This window comes from Plectropomus leopardus, chromosome 6, assembly GCF_008729295.1.
Source record: "Plectropomus leopardus isolate mb chromosome 6, YSFRI_Pleo_2.0, whole genome shotgun sequence".
Classification (NCBI taxonomy): domain Eukaryota; kingdom Metazoa; phylum Chordata; class Actinopteri; order Perciformes; family Serranidae; genus Plectropomus; species Plectropomus leopardus.
The window spans coordinates 2,139,629-2,165,490 of NC_056468.1; positions in this window are offsets into that span (position 1 = coordinate 2,139,629).

Here is a 25,862-nt window from a genome sequence, read left to right on the forward strand (position 1 = left end):
ACTCTCTAACATGATATATTTATATAATTTTTGTTTAATAAAAATTTATTATTGATTATTATTATTGGTTATTGATGGTGCAAGTTATTGACAACATATTTTTTACATAAGAATATNACCAAATATAATATTGTTTAATAAAAATTTATTATTGATTATTATTATTGGTTATTGATGGTGCAAGTTATTGACAACATATTTTTTACATAAGTATATCCTATAACTTGAATTTATTTTATAAGTGCAGGTTCTTGACCTAAGTGCTCTTTTGATTTGTGGGCCTTTGGGAAGCCTCTACTTGCAAAAATAGGTAAAAATGTAGTGTTTTAATTTTTTGTTAGATTGCGGTCCATCACGCCAATTTCTTGCTGAGAAAAAGTGCAGTTTCATACAAACAAAAAATGTTGTTGAATGTGGTTTTCTAATTAAGAGCAGCTTTGGATGAATTAATAATAAATCTCCCATAACACCCATTATTTAATATAGAAATGAATATTATCTGCATTCTTAAGCAAGCTCAAACAAATGGCATTAGAGTGAGGTACAGGGCCTCAAACTTTTTGGAATGTATATAGCACAGAGTATCAAAAACTATGTCCTGTTAGATTTGTCATCTTGTGTCTTATTCTTTCATCAGGAAAATTAATTAAAATTCTGGAATTTCAGTGAACTCCCGTAAGACGGCAACCTTAAACCACAATGATGAAAGACTTTAAGAACCTTTCCTTTCATTTTTCTTCTATTGCTATCTACTAAAGAAGTCTTTCTCAAAGCTAGGGTCACAACTGGAAGAGTAAAATGCATAATAATGCAATGATACATGAAGTCATTTTCCTAATTAATACAAAAGGGTTTGGTGTTTTTTCTGCACTGGTCTGTTGAGCTCAGATGCTGTGTGCAGGGCTGTTTTTCTCTTCCTCTTCCTTTCTCTCTTCTCAAAAACCTTGACATAAAAATGTGTTCACACTCTCTGGCTGGGGAAACATTTTATGTGACCTCTGTGATTCTATCACTCTCGATTGTGCGCATGATAACAAAACAAAGCAACAAGAAAGAGTTTATGTACGTTGGCTTTCTCAAAATACAGTGGAGAGGCCTCAGTGTGTTTAATGTGGGGAAGTGCTCAAAACTGAATTTATCAACATTAACCCTTTAGGGCCCACTTTAATATTACACACACTCACATCGCTCTGTGCACAAAATGCACTTTTTAAAAATCACTATGTCACTATGCCACTATGTTTTTAGATTGAAAAAAAAACACAAAAAATTAATTATTTTCAATATACAGCATCTGGTGGAAATAGCATGTATTTTTCTCTATATGCCAAATATGGTTGAAAAAATGACATCACCAGGTGGCAAATAGTAAAAATGACAAATTCCAAGGCAAAAGCCCAGAATCACACCCAGAAAAAAAGTATGTGTTCTTTGTGCCTGACTTTCCTGCTCCTGACAAACATGCAGCAAAGTCCTCTTAAACAAGCCCAAGTTGTTAGCTGAAATGCTAATTTGATTCAATGTCAGCTCGAATAAGATGTTTTGTGGCTTTTTTCCCCGCATTTCCCTAAACATTAGAGTAACAAAAGGCATTTCTTTTGTCTGAGCTCCCCTCCCCCCTCCACACACTGTCACACAGGCCAAACCTCTCCACTCTTCAAACAAAAGAGCTTTAAGAAACACAGCAACGGGCCACACCGTTCTGCTCTAAATATAAACACATACATTCTGATTTCCAAAAGCAACTCACAGTACCAATGTATATCCATGAGTATCAATAAATCACTGTGTAAAAATCAGAGTTTCATTGTTAGTAGAAGGATCAGAAGTGTTTCCAAAGCACTTTCATACCTGCAACATCTCAGTGCAGACAAAAACATACTGTGGCTGGGTTTCCATTAACCCATTTTCCAAAACCGCAATGGAAACACTTTTATAGGTTACATGATGTACAACAAAGAGTCAAAAAATCATTACAAGAGGTGTTATTGCATCACAGAATTCTTCAAAAGTTGAGCAGATCATCTGGCTGCTTTTGATCCACAACTCCTCTGTCAAAATCTATGACCTCCCAGAAATATCTCATATGTGGTCGATCCCGCGTATGAGGAGCTCGCCTTTCCATTATGGCTCCATAACACGCCTACGTGGCCTTGGATCTGAAATAATGACAGCTAGTACGGTGGCTGCAATAGAAATAAAGCTGCTAATGTTTTGAACATCCATCACCATGCTTCTTGGAATGTTATTGCCAGAGGAGAAGTCACAGAACATCACTCGGTGGAAACACAGTCATCTCACAAATGACTTTTACAAACATTTCAACAATATCACTTAATTTTTGCACAAATTTGTAATGGAAACTCTGCTTTTATGTTCTGCTGCCTATAGGCCTCTTTATATAACAGAACCACAAAGAGATATAAATCCCCCATTAACCTTTAAAGAAAATGTAGGTAGGAGTTCTGTGGTGTGTCGGCCTGGAGGCTAAAACTTGAAATCAGCTGCCTCATCCTGCCAGAGGGCCACTGAGACCACCTTCAAGAACTCCCCTTAACAAAAGATACTCTCACTGACGAATCCTTTAGAGGACAAATAGGTGGAAAACACTCAGAGAGAAAAGCTCCCCACAAATTCCCTCCTCTGCTTCTGCCTACTCAAAACATTTGAGATTTGATTGTTGATAAGCCCAACCACATGAAGTGTGCGGTTTTCAGAGGAAGACTTATTTTTACCAGTATGAGCTGCATGCAGTCTGATTTTGTACCCATGCATCAAACAGAAAGACAAAACTAGAGATCATTTTTGGATGGGATCACACCAGCTGAATTGGTGTGCATGGTAAAATGGAACACGTTTTAATGGTGACTCATGTCACAAGACATGAGAGAAACTGGTGAACCAGGATTTGCCAGGATTTTTGTATTTGCCTAGGTTACACTGGATCAGTGAACGGAAATGACTGATTGAAATTGGGATACAGCAATTTGTAACTTTAATAACAAAAAATGATTGTGAGCAAGGGGCATAAAGTGAGGGGCCAGTGGCAGTACTGCCAGATTGGAGATGTTAAATTATGGTACCAGAGGCTCAAAATTATCATATTTAAAAAAAAAATATATATATATATATATTGTACACCATTCACAATCACAAATATGTAACACTTCTAACTTTAGTAAGCAAGTACTTAATCAACTTTTGACACATCTACAAATCTACCCACTGCCTCAGAGAGAAGCTATTTCTCAGTCTACAGCTGACGTCATTTTTTCCTTAGAGTGTTCACGAAAACAAATGACAGCGGTGCGTGCTTGATGAATCTGACTCGAACGTGGCCTACACCAAACGCAACTGGCTGTAAGGAGATCATGTAAGAAGTGATGCATAAACACAGATGTAGAAGCCAGGAGATGAGTTCAAATGAAACTTGTAAGCTAAGTGCTTATTGTAAGTGTCACAGGGGTTAAATTACTGTACATTATGGCAATTTTGGAATTACTGTACATTGTACAGAAGGCAAATGACTCTTTTGACTACTCATGATATGTTTATAATCTATCTTGTGTAACAAAATCGGATACATTTACAGCAACTCTGTAGCTTCGCTACTTTCTTTTTATTCCTCCTCTCTTGGAAACAGTAACCATAGATATGCACTCACTACATGTGTAGTGCTTGGATTTTCACAACAACGGCATACATGGAACATCATAAACATTACACACTCCTGGGAAGATTATTAACTGCATGCTGTACCACTGCGATGCTATCGTGGTGAAAAGAATTTGTCCACAGACTGACAGACATATAAACAAACTGTGGTCGTTCCTGCTACAAAAGATGTCATCCTTACTCCCAATTCATCACATGAAGACGTTTGGTCAATGGCCCTATGCGTCCTAATGTCATGTATGCAAGCAAGCAAAGTTTATCTATATAGAACCTATCACAGACACCAGTCACAAAGTAAAACACATGAAAAGCAAAATAAAACCCATGCCATGTGACATATGTCACACTGAACACGTCATAACTTACCATTGACATTTTTGTTTGAAATCGTTTTATTCTATTATTTATGTTTCTTGATTTGTGCAGTACTTGTTTTCATTTTGTCTTCTCTCACTGCTGCAAATTCCTTGTATGTGAAAACCTACTTGGCAGTATACCAAATTCTGATTATACGGGACAAGAACAGCCGGCTTGAGAACCAGGGGTTCTCAATGTCAAATTTAAGACTTTTAAGTTCTTCTTAATTGTATATAATAAAATGTCATTAATACTCACATTCATATGTGATGTATGTAGCTTTGTGAAGTATGTGTCTATACTCTAATAACATTTAATATAAAAAACAAGATATTAATTAGACATAAAGCCCTCTGAGGTAAATTATTTGGTAAATAATTATATCTAGAGCTAAAAATGAAATACACTTTAGACATTTGCTGGTATGGCCCTGAAGGTGGCAATAAATGTCATTCCATGTGGTATTAAAAAGGTCTTCAAATGTGTAAAAAGACCTGTGTTTGGTGCTTTGCCTCTTATGTATTAAAAAAAACCCCGGCTAACAAAACGGCTCTTTGTCAGTTAGATAACTGTATTAATACTGTAAAAGTGACCCAGCTAAGTTCAGGCAAGGCAAATTTATTTACATAGTATTTTCATACCCCAGCGCAACCCAAAGTCAATTCAAAGATCATGTAGCCCAGCCACAAAGTATCCCCCAAAGGGATGAACACATTTTAATACAATATTAATTTCTATTTGATCTATAAACTAAAAAATACAAAAATAAAATTACATTACTTAAACGTTTTATAGGCAGATTTATTAATGATCAGCAGCTGGCAAAAACTTTGATGACTTAAATCTATGAAGCTTTTATATTGCTAATTTAATTCCCAATCGTAAACGATTAGATTAGCTCTTTTTAAAATTATATATCCACAAAAAGAGGACAATTACTGGTACCATATTATAGTAGATTTTTTATTAATTATATTTATTTAACAATGATCAATGATTATGTCAGTAGTTCTCAATCTGGGCTTTAGGAAGCAGCATGGGGCCAAAAGTTAAAACCTATAGGGTAATAAATTGATTAAAAGTTTTTTTATACAAAATTATACTTCTTTTTATGTCACATCTTAACTTTTGTGGATACTTTTACCTCTTTAGGCAGAGGAAAATCCTTTAAAAAAAAAGTCAATATTTATCTCCAGACTACAACATTATAACATTATAACCTAATGACAGATCACAACAGGACACTGATTTAGGTCACAAGCCAAAAAGAAGCGCTGGGTTAACGGTCTAGTTATTTTGATGTGTAATCCTAATAACCAACCAGGCTCCTGTACATGGACCGTGTCAACTCGTGATGCGGAGCTGCTCTCTGTTCTGCACTCAGGAACATTTTGCGACTCTTTGTCACCTCAGAGGCTGGTGCTTCTGTTTGTCTGAGGTGAGCGCGGCTGTACGGGAGCTGACCTCAGTGTTTGGGTTAGGTCCACACCTGCAGATTAGATTTATAATGATCCACCTCACATTCCCCACATGCATTTGCTTTTTGGAACCCCTGATGAGCAGCAGATTAATGCAGCTGTTCTCTGCCTGAATTTCCAAAGGGCAAATAAAACAGAGGTGACCTGGCCACCATCTCTGAATTAATGACCACTAACAAAGCCACTCATACCAGCCACCATTCATCACGCCTTTCATTGTCCTGGCAGGGAGGAATTATCAATATTCTACTCTTTTGTTGTATTTGTCTGATAAAAGTGAAAGTAAGATTCTCTAGTTGGCCCAAAAGCTAGAGGTGATCTACTGTTTTGCCGTCTTGTGCATCTGGCTCCTGTGATTAAATCTAAATTCACAAGCTTTGGCACTATTCTGATTCAGAGTTAAATTTTACTTCACAAATAAAGCCGGTGACCAAAACAGCTTTTTTTTCCTCTTTAGAAACAGCAAAGGTACAGCTGTTCCTATTCCATACAGATGCTGAAAAACTTTTCCATGCTTTTATTTGAAATCAATTAGATTACTGCAATGCTCTTTTTACTGTACTGGCCTTCTGAAACAGTCAATCAAGAGAGTTCAGCTTATTCAGAATTTTACTGCTAACCAAAAACAAGGACAAGAGACACAATGACAAGAGACACATGACAAGAGATGCATTTATATATATATTATATATATATATATTATATATATAACCTTTAAACCGTCACTGCCCCACTACTTGTGCCCTTTATGTTGGCACAGATACATCCACCTGGTTGGCAGTAGAGAGCAAAGTTAAAAGTCAACAACAGTCACCGCAATTTTTTTAAAAATGTGTTTGTCACGGCACTGCCTCAAGGATTTCAAGCAGCATTGCTCTGCTTCATTAGTATCTATAAGCTTTCAGAGAACATGCACAGACTAAGACAACACAACACAAGCACAGAGGGGGGACAGAGGGTCTGTCTGTGCCTGTAAACCAATGTTGGACATAACATTAATGCTGCGCTCAGACCAATATCAGCTCTGTGTTAACCCTTTGAAACCTGGATCAACATTTTTCTACTGCTGCATTCAGACTCCTTTCACAAGCTATTTGACCCTTTAAAAAACTAAGCACAGTGGTTTGATTTTTTTTAACATTAGGAAAAAAAAGGCTATGACCAACTTGGAAAGAAAAGTACCACAAAACACAAGAAATTAGTTATGCTACAGAATAATATAATAAAAACATGTATAATGCACACACAACACACACACACACACAACACACACACACACACCATACAAATTTCTTTTTGTTTTTCTTTTTGTTTTTTTAGTACTATTTTTAAGATATGCTTTACGCCATGTCTTGGAAGTTGCTTGTTGCCTTCCCCCTCTGTTTTCCAAAAGACATCAAAACCATTTTTTTCTGGTTTCAAAGGGTTAAAGCAAAGCAGGGGTGAAGAAGAAACACAAAATTCATTTACAGAAGTTCTACTGGCATAACAAGATTTAAAGGCTTATCACACACCAAATCAGTGCAAGTTATTATATAATGTGTGGTTGCATGAATGTTGTGCATTGCCATATAATGTGCTATTGTGTAGCAGTAGAAGTTGAGCCAGGTACTTTTTTGACAAATAACCCTGCAGCTGCATTGTTTTGGGGCGTTGGCCCCCACGCTGCAGCTGATATACTGACCACCTGAGCTGTGTTTTTTCATAAACGGGTGGAGGTGATCTGACCACTGTTTTATTGATCTTCTCAATGGAACATTCAGCAGGGAAGTCAGAAGGTGTATTTCCCAAAAAATGCTTAAGTAAACTGAGACAGCAACTAGCACTGTTATGGAATTAAGCAGTTCCAAAGTGTTCTGTTTCTTCCTTCTATGTGACAGGTCTTCGAAATTAGCTTATGATGCAAAAAAAAGACTTTAAAAAAACAATTTACTGATAAAAAACTGTTGTCAGTTTCTTTTCTGATTTTCTGAAATTTTGTTTTTGTATTTAAACTAACCCACGGAAAGTGTGAAAATAACAGTTTCTGGACCCAAGTGAGATTGTGTGGGTGGTGAGAAAAGTGGGCCAAGTCAGCATAAGAAAGGTCAAAGGTTAAACCATTGCCTTTGTTACAAGACTGAAGAGAAGAGAAGGGACTTCCCCTGCCCTTTACAGTTCTTACAATAGGATTCAAGCATTTCTCAATATAGACCTCACTGTTTCACAACTACAGCAGCAACACACTGTTGGATCAAATGTTCCCTCAAGATCAAAATGCAAAACTGAGCCGTGCTCTAAAACTAATGAAGATGTCTTCAAAACGGAATGACTGTCATCTGTTACATTCGAAATCTTCTAAGAATAAAATAAATGGACATACACAAGAGAAACGCTGCACAAAGGACTTCACAGAACTTTTACATGCTCTACAAATATGCTAATGAAATGGGTTTTTAAACATTAGAAATGACATAGAATAGAAAAAAGACAAAAAAGGAAAGTATCAAGGACTATACAAGTATGTTATACAACAGCAAGGCTGAATGAACCACTGGAGAGCCTGCAGGCAGAAATAAGCCCCTACTCCTACTCCCTGTGCTGTATGAACCAGCTTAATGTCCACAATTAGTTAGTGGTGCTTTACACATGCAAAAATGTAATTGTATGTGCACCATGTAAGCACAATATAAATGTAAATTAATTAAGTACTTTAACACTAGACCTCTGGGGCCTCTATCAGAAATAGTAATATTCTGTATTTTTTGTGTTTCTTTCTTGTTTGTATTTTCAGTAATAATAACAATTAACAATAACAATAACAATAACAGTAAACATACAACAACAAAACAACAACAACAAACAAACAATAACAATAATAATAATTAATAATAATATTAATAATAATTTATAATAATAATAATAATAATAAAAAAAACTAACTTTATTTAAATAGCACCTTTCAAAACAAAGCCACAAAGTGCTTCATAACAATGATTTAAGTAAGTAATAATTTAAGTAATAAAAACAAAATAAAAGAACAAATAACAAGAACATGAAAGTTAGGAGAAGGCTTTTGTATATATAGGTTTAGGGTGGCTTACAGATAAATGTGAGTTCAGGCCATAGACTCGGTGAAAACACATTTGGAAAATGTGTTTTTAAGAAAAAGATTTAAAGGAGGATAAGGGACTGGCTGTTCTGATCTCCTCAGGGAGCAGAGGCCCTGACACTCCTGGTTTTCTGCTTAGATTGTGGAATGGCCAGCAGAGGCCTGCTGAGGATGTCAGTTTATGACGCACATACAGATTGGGAATATCTGATATCTTTTGTATCAATTGTACAGTTGTACTAGGGAGCCAATGAAGAGAAGTTAAGAAGTTATGTTGCTGTATTTTTTGGTTTAGCTGAATTTTTTGTACAAGACATATTTTCTACCATTTCTTACCTATTAAAGGGTTTTTTGGGGGGCAGTTGTTCCTTATCTGCTGTGAAGGTCCAAGGACAGAAGGATGGTTTGCAAAAAACCCTCTGAGGCAAACTGTGATTTGATATATTAAACTTTTATGAATAAAACTGAATTGAATATGTAGAGAGAGTTTACAGTGGACCAAAGATAATTGTAGTAATAAGCACCATCTCTACCTATTCTACAGGATAAAACTGAACTAACGGCCTCAACTCTTTTTAGTTTCTATTGCCACAACTTGGAGCCTTCGGGCCCCCTGAGGGTCCGGAGCCATGGGGGCCATTGTCTTTTTGTTTTGCTCACTTTTACCCAGCTGTTCATCAAGCCTCATGTACCACAGATTTGGCACAATTTCAAAGATTATACTGGTTTTTAGCAATAGTTGTTTTTTAATAGAACAATAATATTTGGGAGTTTGGAAATATATTTTTATTATTATTTATTTATTTATTTTCTGTACAAAATACTTAATATCTGCCTAATGACAATAGTTGCCTTCAAGTGTCCAATGTGTAAGAACATAAGATTTTTTCTGCTATCAAAATGGTTAAAAAACCACAAAACTTAAAGAAGATAATTGAAGACTTTTAACAGCTTTAAAACAAGTTATGAATTTTAAGCCATCATTCACTGGAACTACTGACTTGTGAAAAGGTGTCCTGAGTTCAGTTCCGTCACATGATTAGGAGGCAGTGGAGGATGTTTATGGGTAACACCAGCACCACACATTCCCCAGCAGAGGGCCTGTATCACACAGACATGGAGTCACGGTGAGCTGTCAGTTGAGCAGACAAAGAGCCAAAGAAGTTAGCGGCCTGAGCTGACTCGGGCCCTCACAAACACTAACAGGCTGATCAAAGTGGAGCGTAGTTTTATTAGAGCAACCTGAGAGGCAGTGGGAGCAGCATTCTAATCTATACATGTGGGCCAGCTGCTTTAATGATGAGAGGGCTGCTGAGGGGGCTCCGGCTCCTAATTGTCTTATCTGCTGCCAAACAACCAACAGCACTTTGGGATGTTGTTTGGTTGCTGTTAACACAAGTGGTTTCAGTGGAGGACTGCACTATTCTGGATCAAGCTACACATGTTGCTTTAGCTCTCCAAAGCCTAAGTTTGGCTTTTGTTGCTAAACATTATGCGTCCATATTGGAAACAGAAAATGATGCTGCTTTTCTGTGACTGGAAGAGAAGTCTCTGTGTCAAATATTTGTAAGACTAGCTGTACATTATTCAAAAGCTCCTCACAGTGATAAAACAAATGCGGGCAAGCCCAAACACAAGCCACCACAATCAGGTTTAAGAGGTAGCTTCGGGGGAGCAGAGACCCCACCTAAACACTCAGCAGTCCAGCTGACATGAAGGCTCCACACACAGCAGCCGAGACTGCATCAGGGTCCCCCGCCTCTGTCATCTCACTTTAACCTTAACAGTTATTGATAAGTGACAGTCACAGTGCTGAAGTGAATAAAAAAAACTCCATTGTTTAACCATCTGAAACCTGGATCGACAACTTTTTTCTTGTGCAGCTCTTCATGTACCTTTAAACCTCTGAACACCCTGAGAAATTGATTTTTGTCTTTCTTCTTTAAACATGAACATTAAACAATGAGCAAAAAACTGGTAAAATGTAAAAAAGAAAACAATCTGAATCTTTTTTAAAAGAGAGATAATTTAAGAAAATTATTGAGAAAAAAAGGGGGAAAATGTCTAGGAAACTACATGGAAGATTATTCTAATCATTAATATATTTATTTAATTTTTGGTCACTTTTTTTTGTCATTTTTTTTTTTTAAATTTTTTTTTTAGCTTTCTCCCCATGTCTGCAAATGAAATTCAAGCCAATTTGATCAGGTTTCAAAGGGTTAACACTGGTAAATATTCCTTTGTTAATCTTGGACAAAAAAGGCCTCCCCCATGAGCAACTTAGGAAGACATCAACTACAAATTGCAAAATAAAATGTTGTAAGAAAAACAGACCTAAAAGATTTTTTTAAAGGGCAAAATTAAAGAAAAAAAAAGAAAGAAGAAAATGTCTAGAAACCCAAATTTATAATTATACAATTTATATATTTAACACTGTGGTTTGTTTGTTTTTTCAGCACTCTTAAAGTCATTTACTTGGTTTTTTTTTTTTTTAGTTTTCTTTATTTGCTCTCTTTTTTTAATTTCTTGCTGATTTTTGGGCAATTCTTGCCAAGCCATTTGATCAGGTTGCAAAGGGTTAATGTTTGAAAATATTCCTGTCAGGAGTGACAACAATTGATTTAGTTTTTAAAAAAGGGCAACATTTTAAAAATGTCCAGAAATCTATATTTATAAATTTTCCCTATATTTAAAATGTATGGATGTAACAGGAAAAAATGTATACTTTTTTTTTTCTTTTCAATTTTCAGCCATTTCTGGGTCACTTTCTTGTTTTTTACTTTTCTTTTTTGCTTATTTTCAGGGTATTTTCTCACCATGTTTTTGAAAAATCAAAGTTTCAGTTTCAAAGAGGTTAAGAATGGAACAGCATTTAACTATTTCAGCTACAAGTAACTGAAATCTTTTGTTGATATGACTGCTAAAAGTTTTGTTAAAGGATTTTTTACGGTTATATATTTGTACATTTTCATATTTTTAAATTGTCCTTGTTGTAATAAAGAGTCCCAACAGATCTGAGGACAGATTTGTCTCCAAATGCCATTACGCCACAGTCGGACACAGATCTGAGTGTGTTGTGTTGAAGTGGACGAGAGACAACACGGCTGAATCTCTGTCTCTCTGCATGCCATGTCGGTAATGGCAGGTTAGGTTGGCAGCGGGGTGTCTGCTACGCCTCCTTCCAGAGAACGGCTGCTGAAGCCCTGAGTGGAACTGGAGCCTGTCAAATTACAGTGGGATCCCACCTCACAACCCACTCCCTCTTCCTCCGTCTGTCTGCCATCTATCTCTTCGCCGCCTCTCCTCCCTTTTGCTATCTTTTGTCTGTCAGTCAGTGGTAAAGTAGCAAAACCTCATTTTACGACAAAACGGAAACGTTCTTTATATCAACATGTCCGCCCATGCCTGCACCCCCCCACCCAAAAAAATCATCGGCGAGACATTGGACGGAAAATGTGAGTGTGATGTTGTGAGAGTATTTCTGGATTTCCCTCAAAGGCAGATTTTCAAAATGGGCAGCCGTGAGTGAATTGTGTCCCACAGTGTGAGCACACAGGGGGAGTCTGGATGTGCTGTGATAGAACATCTAAGAGTGAAAAAGATCGCCAGGCTTTCAGGTCTGAACTTCATCTGCATATTTCGAACGTGAAATGTCTGCAATATTTTGGACTTTTAATTGTGTTCACGCCGGATGAAAAGCGATGGCTCTCAGAGGCCATTTTTCTACAAGCGGGTAAACAAAAGAGGTCCCATACAGTATCGCCTCTTTAGCCCTTCCCCTCCCATATCCCTCATCCCTGCTTTGTCCATAATCTAGGCTCTATCCCCTATTTCTCTTCATCCAACACCCGACCCCGTACCCCCCCCCCCCCCCCCCCCCCCCCACCAACCCCCCCCCCCCCCCCCATATATTCCCACCCCCACCCCCTCTCATCCCTCTCTATCTCTTTAACACCCCCCCCCCCGACCAGGATCGACCCACACCCACTCTCTTCTCTCTCTCCTCCTTTTCTGTCCAGCCCTCCTCTTCTTGCTCCAGAACTGTCAGATGGCATTAGCTCCTTTCACGCTCATGGCCTGTAGGAATAACAGCCGTGAACCTCGCCGAACAGCGCCATTCTCCTGCTCCAGTTAGCTCTCCACTCAGCACAGGCTGTTGCGCAAATACCAATGTTATTCACGTTGTGCCCCCTTCACTTACACAACATGCCCCACTAAAGGGCAAAGCAAGGCGGACGCAAATCTCAGCGGAGAAGGTCATGGTGCTGAGTAAAGATGCGCGCGGATTGTATAACACGGTCACGCTCGCTCATAATCATCAGCTCGTACCCCTGACTCAAGGATCGACCCACAGCTTTGCTAAGATCTGGCTCACGTGGATCAAAAACGGATCCACTTCTTATCTACTTATGGAGCCACAGGCCCTGAAAATGTGTTAAATATATCGTGCTCAGCTTATTTCCCATGAAGTTTCCGCTGCGAGGCAAGTTGTGGTTGATATTAAAAGCCCACTGTGACCAATAAGCTGTAAAATGTGCAGAAGTTTTTATTGTGTGGAGAAACAGGGTAAAATAATTGTGATATGGCAGGCATACATGGAACAGACGCTTCGTGCCGGCCGTGATTTTCATGCCAAAGCCTGACCAGTAGTTAATGTATTTCACTTAGTGCAAAGATTTTACTGAGTCTTGTGTTTTCAGCATCAACATATATATTGAGATCACTAACAGACATATTTTGAATTTAATGGAAACATATTGGGTAGAACAAGACAGAATGGAAGAGCCAGAGGGAGCCAGGGCGGGCCAGCATCCCTCAGGGTGAGAAAGGCAACACCTGAAATTAATCTAACCCAGTTGGAGAGGAGGTTTCTACTTGTAGCAGTTGTCACTGTGTCCACACTGATTATCGGTACAGTTCATCTAATCGTTTTGGGGGTTTGAAACATGCAGCATGGATAATTTCTTTGATTTTGTTTGGAGGTTAGCTTAACATACTCACTTTTGACTTGGGATTTTAAAGGTCCAGTGTGTAGAGTTTAGGTGGATAGATTAGCAGAGATCAAATATAACATACACATATTTTCATTTGTGTTTAATCAGCTAAAAATAAGAATAGTTGTGTTTCCATGAGTTGATTATATTATATTTACATAGGGAGCAAGTCCTTGTCTAAGGAGATCGGCGTATTGCAAATATATGTTTCTACAGTAGCCCAGAATGGACAAACCAAAAAAATCGGCTCCAACGTAGGGATTTCAGTTTTGGTTAATTTTGTATTTGAAAGGCTGATGCACATTAATCAGTCACTAACCATTCATTTTAAGACAGGAAAAAAAAGACATGAAATACAAAACAACCATCCCTTTCAGCTTTACTTCAGTGCTGCATTTCAAAGTGCTATCTATTCAGAGGGGGTGACATGTTTATGTTTTGTGATGTAAATATGGAGTTTTATTTTATTTTCTGTTAGTTGTGCCGACAAAAGACTGGCCAGCAGTGTTAACATGTGGAAACATGGTGACCACTACTCATCATCCAGTCTTCATTGATTCCTCAGCTGCTCTGCGCATTACGTGGGTCTGGTGGGAGCTAATATTAGCTTGCTAGCGGCTGTGGTGAGTGAGCAGCTTCATTTTGACCACAAAACCCCTTTTTGATAACTATGAAAGCACTACTGGTGCTGACACTGCTAACGGTGGTAACAGAGCTAACAGTGATAACTTGTACCCCTTTCCAACCAAAATTAGCACGTGTATGCAGGTTTTTTCAAACATGGGTAATCTCGCCATTAAAAACCTATAAATTGCTTTTCAATTGCCAATAGAGCAGAACTATGTACACAGCTCTGCAGCAGACGAGTGCGCCTGGTGGTGGTGGTTGTTTTGGTGTGTTTCTTTGACGTCACAGACAGGCCAGCAAAAAGGTAAACAACTGAAAGCAGGATGGACAAAGGTCTGTGAAAAATTTATGGTGGTTACTTCTTTTTCTATATCTCTTTCGTATTCAGTCCCTTTCTCAAATCAGTGCAGACTAATTTGGATTGATGTTTTAGCGCTGCTTAGGAGGAGACAGTAAGTAGTGAACATGCATGATTGCATCTTGCCGGGTGTTGTATTCTACTGCAGACTCATTTGAGCCAGGAGTGAATGCCGATTGTAACCTTTCCCATTGCATTAAAAAATGTTAGCGGGTTAGCAGGTTTTTTGTGTAGTGGAAATGAAGCTATAGTCAACGATGCTTAAAGGGCTACCGGAGGGTGGGCACAGTGTTTCCACAGCAATGTTTTGAGTCTGGATGGCGTTGCTAGCTGTAATTGCCAAATGAGCTGCACCGCTAGCAAGCTAGTTCCTACCAGGCCCAGGTGGTGCGCTGTGCAATAAACTGAAGAGTAGCAAAATTAGCCTAGAGCAACATTAACTTTGGACATCCCTACTCCTGGTAGGGCATTTTCACGTCAGCCTGTACTTAATGGGCAAAATTGGAAAGACACGGATTTGTATCGTGAAACTGCTTTATTTAGTGATTTCAGTGGTTTAAATCACCTGCTCATTTGTTTTGGAGAGGAAGAGACCGCTGCAGATAATTCGGCTCCTTGTTAAAACCTCCTCATGTCTGGATCTTAAGTTATCATTACATTAACAATAGCATATGGTTGAGCTGCCAGTCTCCGAGAAGTTTCAGGTGGTCGCAACCTGCAATCCTCACTGCTGTGTGCCACTAAAACCCCCTAAATCTTACACACTGTCCCTTTCAGTGAGGGACCGTTATAAAGCAGTCCTGACAAATTTAAGGGAGATGTGAGCTGTGGTTTGAGCTGAAATAACTTGATTATTAACTAGGTACTTTTACTGCAATAATTGATTAATACAGCATAATATAACACACAAGTGTGAAGGAATGTTTTCATGTGTGCGGTTTAAGAAACACCGCAAATGCGCTCTTGTGGGGGTGATCTGTATGGGCGACGCAATTATCAGTTTGACAAGTAAGCACAGATTAATACAAATATGAGGAGAGTGTAATTTGTCATCACTCTGTGCTCAACAAGCCCAGCATGGAAGGAAGGCTTAGAGGCTAATAATCAAAGCAGATTAGCCCGAGCTCTGATAGATGCTACGCAAGCCTGCTAATCATCCAAGTGATAACCATGAATCATCCAATCGCAGTCAGAAATGAGCAGTGTGTTTCAAATTACGATTTTGATGGAATGATCTCTGTATCAGCGAGCCATCAAAGTGCCTCTCTTTGACTTCCATTTGCCTCCTCCAGCCCGTGTCGCAGTAATTCCTCTGTGTTAATATAGTATGTGTAAGTCGGTGCATATTAAGTGAGTCGAGGAAGGGTGGGCGGAAACTCTGGAGCTTCAGAGCACCGGTGTGAGTGTGATCTCCGGCCTGCCTGCCCTGTGATTTAGCCTCAAAATGACAGACTCGCCCCTCATTGGGCTACGGGTGGAGAGCTAATGACATGCTGCGTGGGCTAACATGACTATTAGCCCACTCTGAGCAGCAGGAACCGACAGGAACACAATTCTGTCATTACGCCCTGAGGAGACCTCTAATCAGGGAGGCAGGGACACTAGGAGAGGCCGATCGCACGGCTTTCGGTGTGGAGACAAAGAGTTAACTGACTGGCTCTGTGTTACCTCACCCTGTAGCAGGGCCTGCAGCCTCAGAAAACATTTAAGGACACTATTGTTATGTGCCAAACAGCAATAACCAATTTCAAGAATATTCTACCTAGTTGCTGTAAATTAGGTGTTAATGAGCACGGCGGCATATTTTCTGTCGATCCAACTCTTTGCCACTACAGCCTCACATGGTCCAGTTTGACCAGTAGATAATTTCATTTCATTTATGTATTTGCGCCATTAAAAACATTTAAAACATGTCAAAAAGAATACGGAAAAACAGGTGCCAGTTAGAAACCCAAATGAGCTGATAAAAATACCTCAACAAAAGGTAATACAAGAAATTACAAGTAATACAAGAAATTACAATACTTCAATGGAAGCAATATACAATGTGGGCAGCAATAAACAACAAAAACATGAAGTCAAATTATGAATGTGTGTGTGAGTATGTGTGAGTGTGTATGTGTACCTTAGAGTGTGCATGTGTGCTTTATTAGACTGTGGGTTACAATATAATAATGAAGGCTATTAGGGGGCTTGATTCATCAGGCTGGACCCGAGTTCTCACTTGAAGTTGTTCAGAGATGATTATATGGCTATAATACAAATACCTTGGTATCTGTCTTGATGATAAAGTTGAGCACCGTATTTACATCCTAACCAATAAATTGAGAACAGTATTTGGCTTTTTATAAAGAAATAAGAACTGGCTTTTTTGCAAAAAAAAGAATAGTTGAATCAGTTTTTTTTAATCTGTTTTATATTATGGAGATGTCATTTATGGAAAAGCTGCCGCCTCTACATTGAAATCACTGGATGCTGTAATGTGGTGTTTCAGCTATTAAAGTATCAAAATCAAATGTCACATATGACCTTAAAGTTTGCACTGTGAAGCAACCATTACATACAGAACACCACCCATTTTCCCTCACTGAGTAATACACTGTTTATGAACATCAATACCATTTCACCACACACTTGACACTGTGTGAAATTTCCTAATGCAGTAAACCCCACTCATCTTACACTTCAAGAGGATTAAAGCAAACACAGAGTGATGAGGAAGCAGCAGTGAGGCAGGTCTGTCCAGGAACATTCCTCCCTGCAGTAGGTGGAACGCAGGAATGTGACAGGCTATTGCCCACAGCCTGTATCACCATGTTAATCATACAGGATAATCACAACACGCACATACCTACCTGTCTGGGTACCGTGTTGGGAGGACACAGGAAGAGCATGAGAAATGATACCGATTTCACTCATCCATTTTTAAACAGATCTTTCTGCTCTACTGGATGCTGGATATTTATTTTATCATGCGTTTCCTTTTCATGAAAGCCACTCAATAAAATGTTTTCACCGTGGTGCTAGAGGTCTTCATGGGCCTAACACTGAGACCCAGCATGCACTCGTGTCTTTACGACCGGACCAGCCTAAACATGACTGGTGCTGCCAAATCAAAGCTTCAGATAAGACCTGAAGCCATATTATTTTTGCTTTGTGTCATCCATTATGTTAACGTTGGCTCACCAGGCTAATGCAATGCACGGGCTTCACCACCAATCTTGTTCCAGCAATTTGGCATTGGGCATCTACTTGACTACAACACACGCTTGGAGGCAATTCTGGATAAGACAAAGTATTGGTTTTTCAGGTGGGGTTTGGTTCACAAAGCAGCATGTATAGCATTGCTGTAGCGGCAACAGCAGCAGTGATGGTGAAGACACTACCCAGTGATGTAGTATACATGACCAGCAGTGGACATTAACTAAACTTATGTATTTATTCAAATACTGTACTTCAGTACAATTTTTAATGTAGTTTATTTAAGAATTTTCATTCTCTGTTACGTTATACTTGGACTGTACCATACTTCAGGGAAACTATTGTACTATGATATACTTAATATTGCAAGATTATGCTATGAAAGAAGCATATGTTTGCTTCAATTCAATCAGACTAAAATGTTGATGCATCATTAATAACATCTTCTGAAAGGGGACATTCTGCATAAGAACCTTTGTTGTATATTTTGCTGATAATACTTCTGTACTTCTACATGAGTAAAAATATGAATGCAGAACTTTTGCTAGCTACAAACATAGTTTTACAAAGAGTTATTGCTGCGTTTCTACAGTGGAGACCTCGTACAGCAAGGCTGCCTAAAGAGGGGCTCGCCATACATATTTTTGGCCCGCCAGATGTTTCTCGTGAAATTTTTTTTTTAAATCAATATAAAAAAGAATATTTAATTCATTGTTTATGCTATAATACTTCTGTGAGGTAAAATCATCTTTAAATATGTAGGATCCCTCATTATTTTTTCATAGTCTGAGCACTTCGTGCAGGAAGTCAGTTTGAATGAGGTATAAACTGGAGAGGCAGAGACAGTGGCTTGGGGACAAAGGCTTTTCAATTCTATCAAAGGGACCTTGGGATCTAGTATCCATGTTGCATGTTAAAATAGCAATATAATACACTACAATGGGTGCTTTTGACCCGCAGTTCCCCATTAAGTTTCAGTTTTGGTGCTCCAAGGGAAAAAGTTTCAGCGAACTTGCTTTATCGTGATCACAGTTATAAGTACAGACAGCTTATGTGGATTAAAAAGCTTGGGACAGAATCACTCCTTTTCAAATGTTTAAATACTTCACTTACAGTAGTACAGCTTATAGCGGACAGTATTAAGCAGTCCACTCACTGTGTTCATTTTAGGTCTGTTCATACATGACAACATATGGAAAAAATACAAACTGCAGTAATTCTGTTTTTGTTTTTGTTTTTTTTAACTAAGCAAACTAAAGACAAAGGTCTAGCAATACAGAATGCAAACAAATACAAGTTTGGTCATTAAAAAAAACAAATACTGACAGCAGTATGCCTGGTAAACTTGTCCTTTACTTCCTAGACTACACCACTAGTCCTAAGGCAACAGTAGCACTGATGCTGGTGGCATTACTACAATAAACAGTATACTACACACTTTTAGTCTATTGAGGATTTAGTTGACAGCTTACCTTCACCAAACAGCACTTCATAAGATCAAAACTCCACTTACCAAGATTATTTTCATTGATTGCATCTGTGAAAAGAGAAAACAAAATGTTATCAATACACATGATCAATAGAGATGGAATGTCATGACAAATTTAAGCAGTGAGGCTCTCGCCTTCTTCACCAGTAATGTTTTGTCTACGTGCTAAGTCGGGGCACTCAGCCTGACGTGCTGAGGCCTGTACTGCAGGAGGGAACAGGTATGCATAGTGAACCCAGTGCAGAGTGCACGATGGTGCAGGCAAACCTGAGTCAGGTAGGGTTCCACTAGAACAGGGGTAGGGAACCTGTGGCTCTGGAGCCACATGCGGCTCTCTAGTGGCTTCCAGTGTCTTTGACACAAAGAAAATGAAATCAAGGAAATTAATTTTTTTTCACATTTTAATTAATTAATTTATTTTATTATATTATATTATATATTATTTTATTTATATTGCGGGTCTAAATAAATGCTTACATTTTCCACTTTTACGTCATGTGTGAGCCGCGTGAGTCAGTGTTAAAACACTGCAACAAGATGACGAACCTATGTAACCATTTGTGCCAACAACACGCAGATGTTTTGCAACCTGCTGCTAATGCTAAAGCTGTGGATCACACAAATGCAGGTTAACAAATCCTGCATAAATGTTTATTACTTTTGTTAAGTTCGGCTCAGGCAAAAATGTGCACTTTTCTATACTTTATATTTATTTTAGTTTTAATTTTTGTTTAATAAATAATAATGTAATGGTAAAATAAGTTTTGGTGTCAGTTTGTTCTAAATCAATACTGATAATACATGATTTATTTAACACATCAGAAGGTATTATCTGGATATTTCTGACATCAACACACATAACTGAATCGACATCGAAGCCACTGGATCAATATCGAATCAAATTGAAATCGAATTGAATCGAATCATGACCCAAAGAATCAAAATTGAATTGAATTGTGAGGTTCTTGACAATACCCAGCCCTATCATGTATGTTCAACCACATTTCAGTCAAACACCCAAAATCAGCTGACATTATTGAAACCATTTTTCAATTTGATTTTGTTAATTTTTATTGCTGAAATCAAAGCAAAACTTGATCTTAGAAATGTCTTTGTCATTTGTAGTTTGTTTTTATGAGGAGAAAACGACTTTGGTGTGGAAAAAATGGGGGATTTTATTTTTAGGGCCAAATTGCCAAACCCTACCTCTTGATCTTGTGATAACGGCATGCTTTCTAAAATCACACACTGGACTGAAATGATGCCGCTGTCATTTGTTTCTGTGTAAAATTGCAAAGGCGTTATAAAGAAGGGGCTTCGCAGTGGCCGTAAAGCATAATCTCGGTGTAAAAAGGGCTACTGAGACATTCACCTGCACATCAATAAAATGGAAGTGAATGAAACTGCATTTCTGATGCTTATGGCATTGAAAATTTGCATTTAAAAAGTCAACAGCAATATCTTTTTCAACAAAGTTAAGTTACTCTGAATAATCCACAGAACACACTGTCAGAAGCTTTCACATTTCTTTAGTGAAAAACATCTCATTACCCTGTTAAATAAAACGCGCATGGGTAGATACCACGGGGGTCAGAGATAATACATGTGCTTTTCTAAAATGAGCAGACCAAGCCTTTAAAATAGGTTATAATAGATAGGGTGACCTCATATAGTAAGCACAACAGGGGACAATAGGACAATGCCTATTAAACCATTATTCATTATATAAAAAAACAAGTCATGTTAAATATAGCAGCGGGGCATGTGTGAATATTTAACACTGATTAATAGATGTCTTAGAAACTCCACAGAACAGCCTCAGTTGACTTATCAGATTATTCTGAAGGCTACACAACCCCTGCCCTCCTCGTCAGCAGCTTAGCGAAATGGTCCTGACATCCTCACGCCGAGCGCCGAGAGCGGGGCAGCCTTACGAGGCAGAAATGGTGACATCACCCGAACAACAGCTAAATAAAATAGGCCACAGCTGTTTGGTTCTTTAGGCTACAAATTAGACTCAATATGTCACACAGCATCACATCACATGGAGGAAGTGTAGAAATAAGCACGGAGCCCTTCCGTCTCCATTGTACTGAGCTGCTGCTGCTATCTCTTTCTGCTTGCTTACTTTCTCAGCTCCATGTTGAGACACACAGATACAGAGCTCATGCTAATTTGCACTAGATGAGGAATGAGCAATGGAGGGTGTATTGGTGGGGAATGGATGAATTATGGAAGGATTTAAATAATAAATAGGCCCTCTTCAACCAGACGCAAGAGTCTTGAAAGAGAGGGGGACTGAGGGAGGTAGTGGGACACTTTGTGGAAGCCATCGACTCTCTACAGAGATCTGGGGCGTATGAATTATACCTTACTGGGTCCATTATCGCTTATCAAAGCATCAAATGAATTATTCTGCGGGGGCCCTTGCGATTGTGCATACAGCGATGCTATAGTTCCACTTCAACAAGAAAACAGACGGCTGGAAATGCACACATATGGAAGCAGAGACACAAACACCTGGGAGGAATCAGTCATCTGTCAGCATGAACACATTAAGCCATCATATATGGAACACTTCATGGAGCCTTTAATGATGCAGACATAGTATTCGGGTCACATGACTGAGGAAACACAAAACATCATTCTTGCATTATCCTCCAAGATAAAGTCATCTCCGAAGGGACCGGCAAGTCGCTCTGGAGACGCATAAAGCAAAAGCAGGAGAGAAATGGAGAAGAGCGGGAGGGGTGAGGTTGAGGGATGAGTAGTGAAAAAGGAGTGTCTCCCCCCCATATGTGTTGTTTCTAAGACCTCCACTTAGAGACTGTAGCCTAAAAATACCCCAGCCAAGCTCAGTGGGAAGGCTTCCCCCAAAAACCAACTCAATATTTCACCAGCAGCATGTGGAGCACCGAGAAATAGCGAACATGTTAGCAACAGCCACCTCTCTCGTCTTTGCTTCCTGCCATACGAACAACATACTTCTACAAAGTCGCCTCTTAAAATCCAATTATTTGGATGAAGGCCACTGCTGAATGTCAAAACACATACAATGGGAGTTTTCAAGTGGCCGGATAACCAAAAAAACATATTTTATCTGAAAGCAGAGATTGTTTGGCCCTGCTTACCCTTCTGTTTATTTTCCTTTTTTTTTTTAAATGTTGCACAAAGTTATGCGACTGTGTGTGTGTGTGTGTGTGTGTGTGTGTGTGTGTGTCACAGTGGTGTATAGTTTGATAATCCACAACACATTTCTTCAGACACTCCATTAACATGTGTTCACTGCTGCTGCAAGGTAAGGAGAAGAAGAATGTAATGCTTCTTTCTGTGCTAGCTAAACTCAGAGACTAGCACACACAAAGGAGACAAAGGTCCGCTGGAAAGTCAGAATTCACAAAACTGACCAAACTTTTGAAGTTCTTCTAAGGTGCTGTTTATACAGCAATGGTTCTTAAATGAGGCGTCAAACTTTTGTTGCAGTTTGGCCTTTCGTTCACAACTTTAAAAAAAACAACAACTTATGAAACCGGGTTCCAGAGTGTAATCTTTTGAAAAAAACACCGCTACATTTAGGCTTTGTTCGGACTGCTAGCCCAAATCAGATTTTTGCCACATCCAGATTGTAGCCAGATAGATTTGATAAAGTTTGGATAGCAAAGCACCATATATCATGCATTTTTTGCAAATCTGATCCAAATTACATTTGGAGGTGGTCTGAAATGATTCCAGTCAGGTTTTTACAGATGTGTCTCAGTCTGGACGCTCTGGAAGCTCAAATCGGATTCCAGAGTATCTTTGCATCACATGCAATTCAACACCAACAACAAAGCCTAATCCACAGTGACAGGAGTGCTGAGCAGAATCCATGCTGCTATTGGCAGAGCAATACAGAGGACAGCAGCAGTGCACAGCACAGAGCAACTGTTCAGAAGGTGAAATGATGGACCTCCATTTCTTTCTTTCTTTATTTTTTTGCATTGGCAAGCAAGTCTACATAGCTACTGATGCCTACCCCGTTACTCCAGCAACCCATCGTTGGTGATGTTTGAACCCTCAATGATCTCTTGTACTAACAGTGCAAACAGGCAGTCTTAAAAACCTGATTTGAGAAACAAATCTGACACAACAAACCAGTTTCAGCTTCAGTATTTCAGTTTCAGTTAGAGTTTGGATATAACCACTTGGAAAACAAAGATGCAGTGCATCCACAGTTGTCAAAGCAGCACTTCTCTTTTTAAGTATTTGTCATTCACACACATTCATACAAGCAAAAAAAACATACGCATCCATCAGCCAGAACATTAAAACTACTTACAGGTGAAGTAAATAACATTGATCATCTCACTACAATACAATGTTGTGCTGGGAAACCTTGGGTTCTAGCATCTATGTGGATGCCTGACATGCACCCAGACACTGTTTACGACCAAGCACACCGCCTCATGGCAACAGCACTCCCTGTTGGCAGTGGCCCACCCAGCAGGACAATGTGCCATGCAACACCTTAATAACTGTTCAGGAAGGGCTTGTGGAGCTTGACAAAGAGCTCAAGGTACCAATCTGACCTCCACAATCCCCAGATCCCAATCTGATCAAGCATCAATGGGATGTACTGGTACTCCACCTCGCAACTCACAGGACTCAAAGGATATGCCGCAAATGCTGCGGTGCAAGACACCACAGGACACCCCACAGAGGCTCTGTGTCCATGCCTCAACAGGTCAAAGCCAAGTCCGATCCGAGAAGACCCCACCGTGGATCAGAAGTACTCTAGGGTACCGGCTTGTCCCACTGGTTCTCGATCAGATTAGGATCTGGGAAATTTGGAGGCCAGGTCAATGCCTGAAGCTCTTTGTCAGATTCCTCAGCAGCTTTTGCAGTGTGGCATGGTGCATTGTCTTGTTGGAGGGGGCACTGCCATCATGCAGTGATGTTGCCATGAAGAGGAATACTTGGTCTCTAAAGGTGGTGCGTGTAAAGAGGCATCCACATGAAGACCAGGACACAAGGATTCACAGCAGTACAATGCACTATAACAAGATGATAAGCTTAGCTTATTTTACCCATCAGTAGTTTTAATGTTTTGGCTGATCAGGGTACCTTGCCAGGAAATCAGCAGGATTCTGTGTGTGATACATGCTTTTCTAATCCCTTACTCTGACTATAGAAGTAAGTTTCTTTTCTTACACAGAAAGCCATCAACCACTTCTTTACCTGAGTGTATGTAGATGCAATGATAGAGTCTGTGTAGATTTTTTTCTGCAATGTGCGTGCACTGCAAACTGATGGCTAACCCAAAGACTTTTAGCTACTATTTTTTGGACACAGTGTAAGACCTCACACCAAACAAAGGCAAAATAAAAATTACAATTTAATGAATTAATTATTCTTTCATTTTTTGTTTTTTTTTGGCCTGGACCACAACATTCTTTGATGTCAGAGAAGAATAAGACAGAGTAGACCAACTGCAGAAGCAGTATGTGTCACGGTGTGTTGAGACACCTCCAGCAGCTCAGCACTGTTTGTGTTTGGTCTGAAGCTGCAACAGGATCTGAGGCCCAGACCCAGGATGTCACTCTTCAGCCGGGTCCCCTGGGACGTCCTCCCACCCTGTAGCTCTCCAGCCCCTGAGGAGCCCTGAGAGCGGGGTTAGTGGGAGTGGCGAGGTCATATCAGTGACGTCCCTGCTCACCCTCGCGTTACCCCCATTGGCCCGATTCTGACACCCAACCCCTACGAAGCCATAGCACTCAAAGTGAAGGTCAAAGTGCTGGGGAGGACGCACCGACACAGCCTGATCAAAGAGCAGTAGCACTTCAGTGTCTGCTCAGGAAATCTGAGACCTATTAATGTTGTTTTCTACTCAGTTCTCTGGGAGAAAAAAAAATCTGGTTCTTCAGTGCAAACCAACATTTTAACATCACAAGTGGATTAACCCTTTGAAAACTGCAGTGACATCACTTTTCTGGTGCAGCCCTCAGACCCCTTTCACTATCAGGTTTAACCTTTTGAAACTTCAGCAAATTGATGCCATTTCTTTCAAAAACATGGGAAGAAAGGCATTGAGCAATGTTCTAGAAATTGCAAAAAAAATAAATAGTGGAATTAGAAAAATATTTTCAAAAAAGCTAGGTAAAAATGTCAAGAGGAAAAAAGAAAAAAAGCCACAGGAAAAAATGTATTTAAAATTATCATAATTACAATTTTTAAAATCATGCAGAGAATTATTACAATTTTAAAGCTCTTTTTCCAAGTCATTGTAGTAGTTTTTGGATTTTTTTTGCTGTTAGTTTTTACCTTATTTTCAGGTAAAAACATTTTGTACATTTTACAAATTTCTTGCTATTTTTTTCTTTGTTGCTCATTGCCTTCTTCCCATGTTTTTGATGAAATTCAAGCCAATTTGCTCAGGTTTCAAAGGGTTAAACCTGATTATTAAAGAAGTATTTTACTGATATAGTCAAGTCAAGTCAATTAAAGCCCATTATTACAAAACATGGTTTGCCTCAGATGGCTTTACAGCATATGAAATCCCTCTTAGCCCTTAGACCCTTACATCACCTAAAGATAAATTCCTGAAAACTGGGCT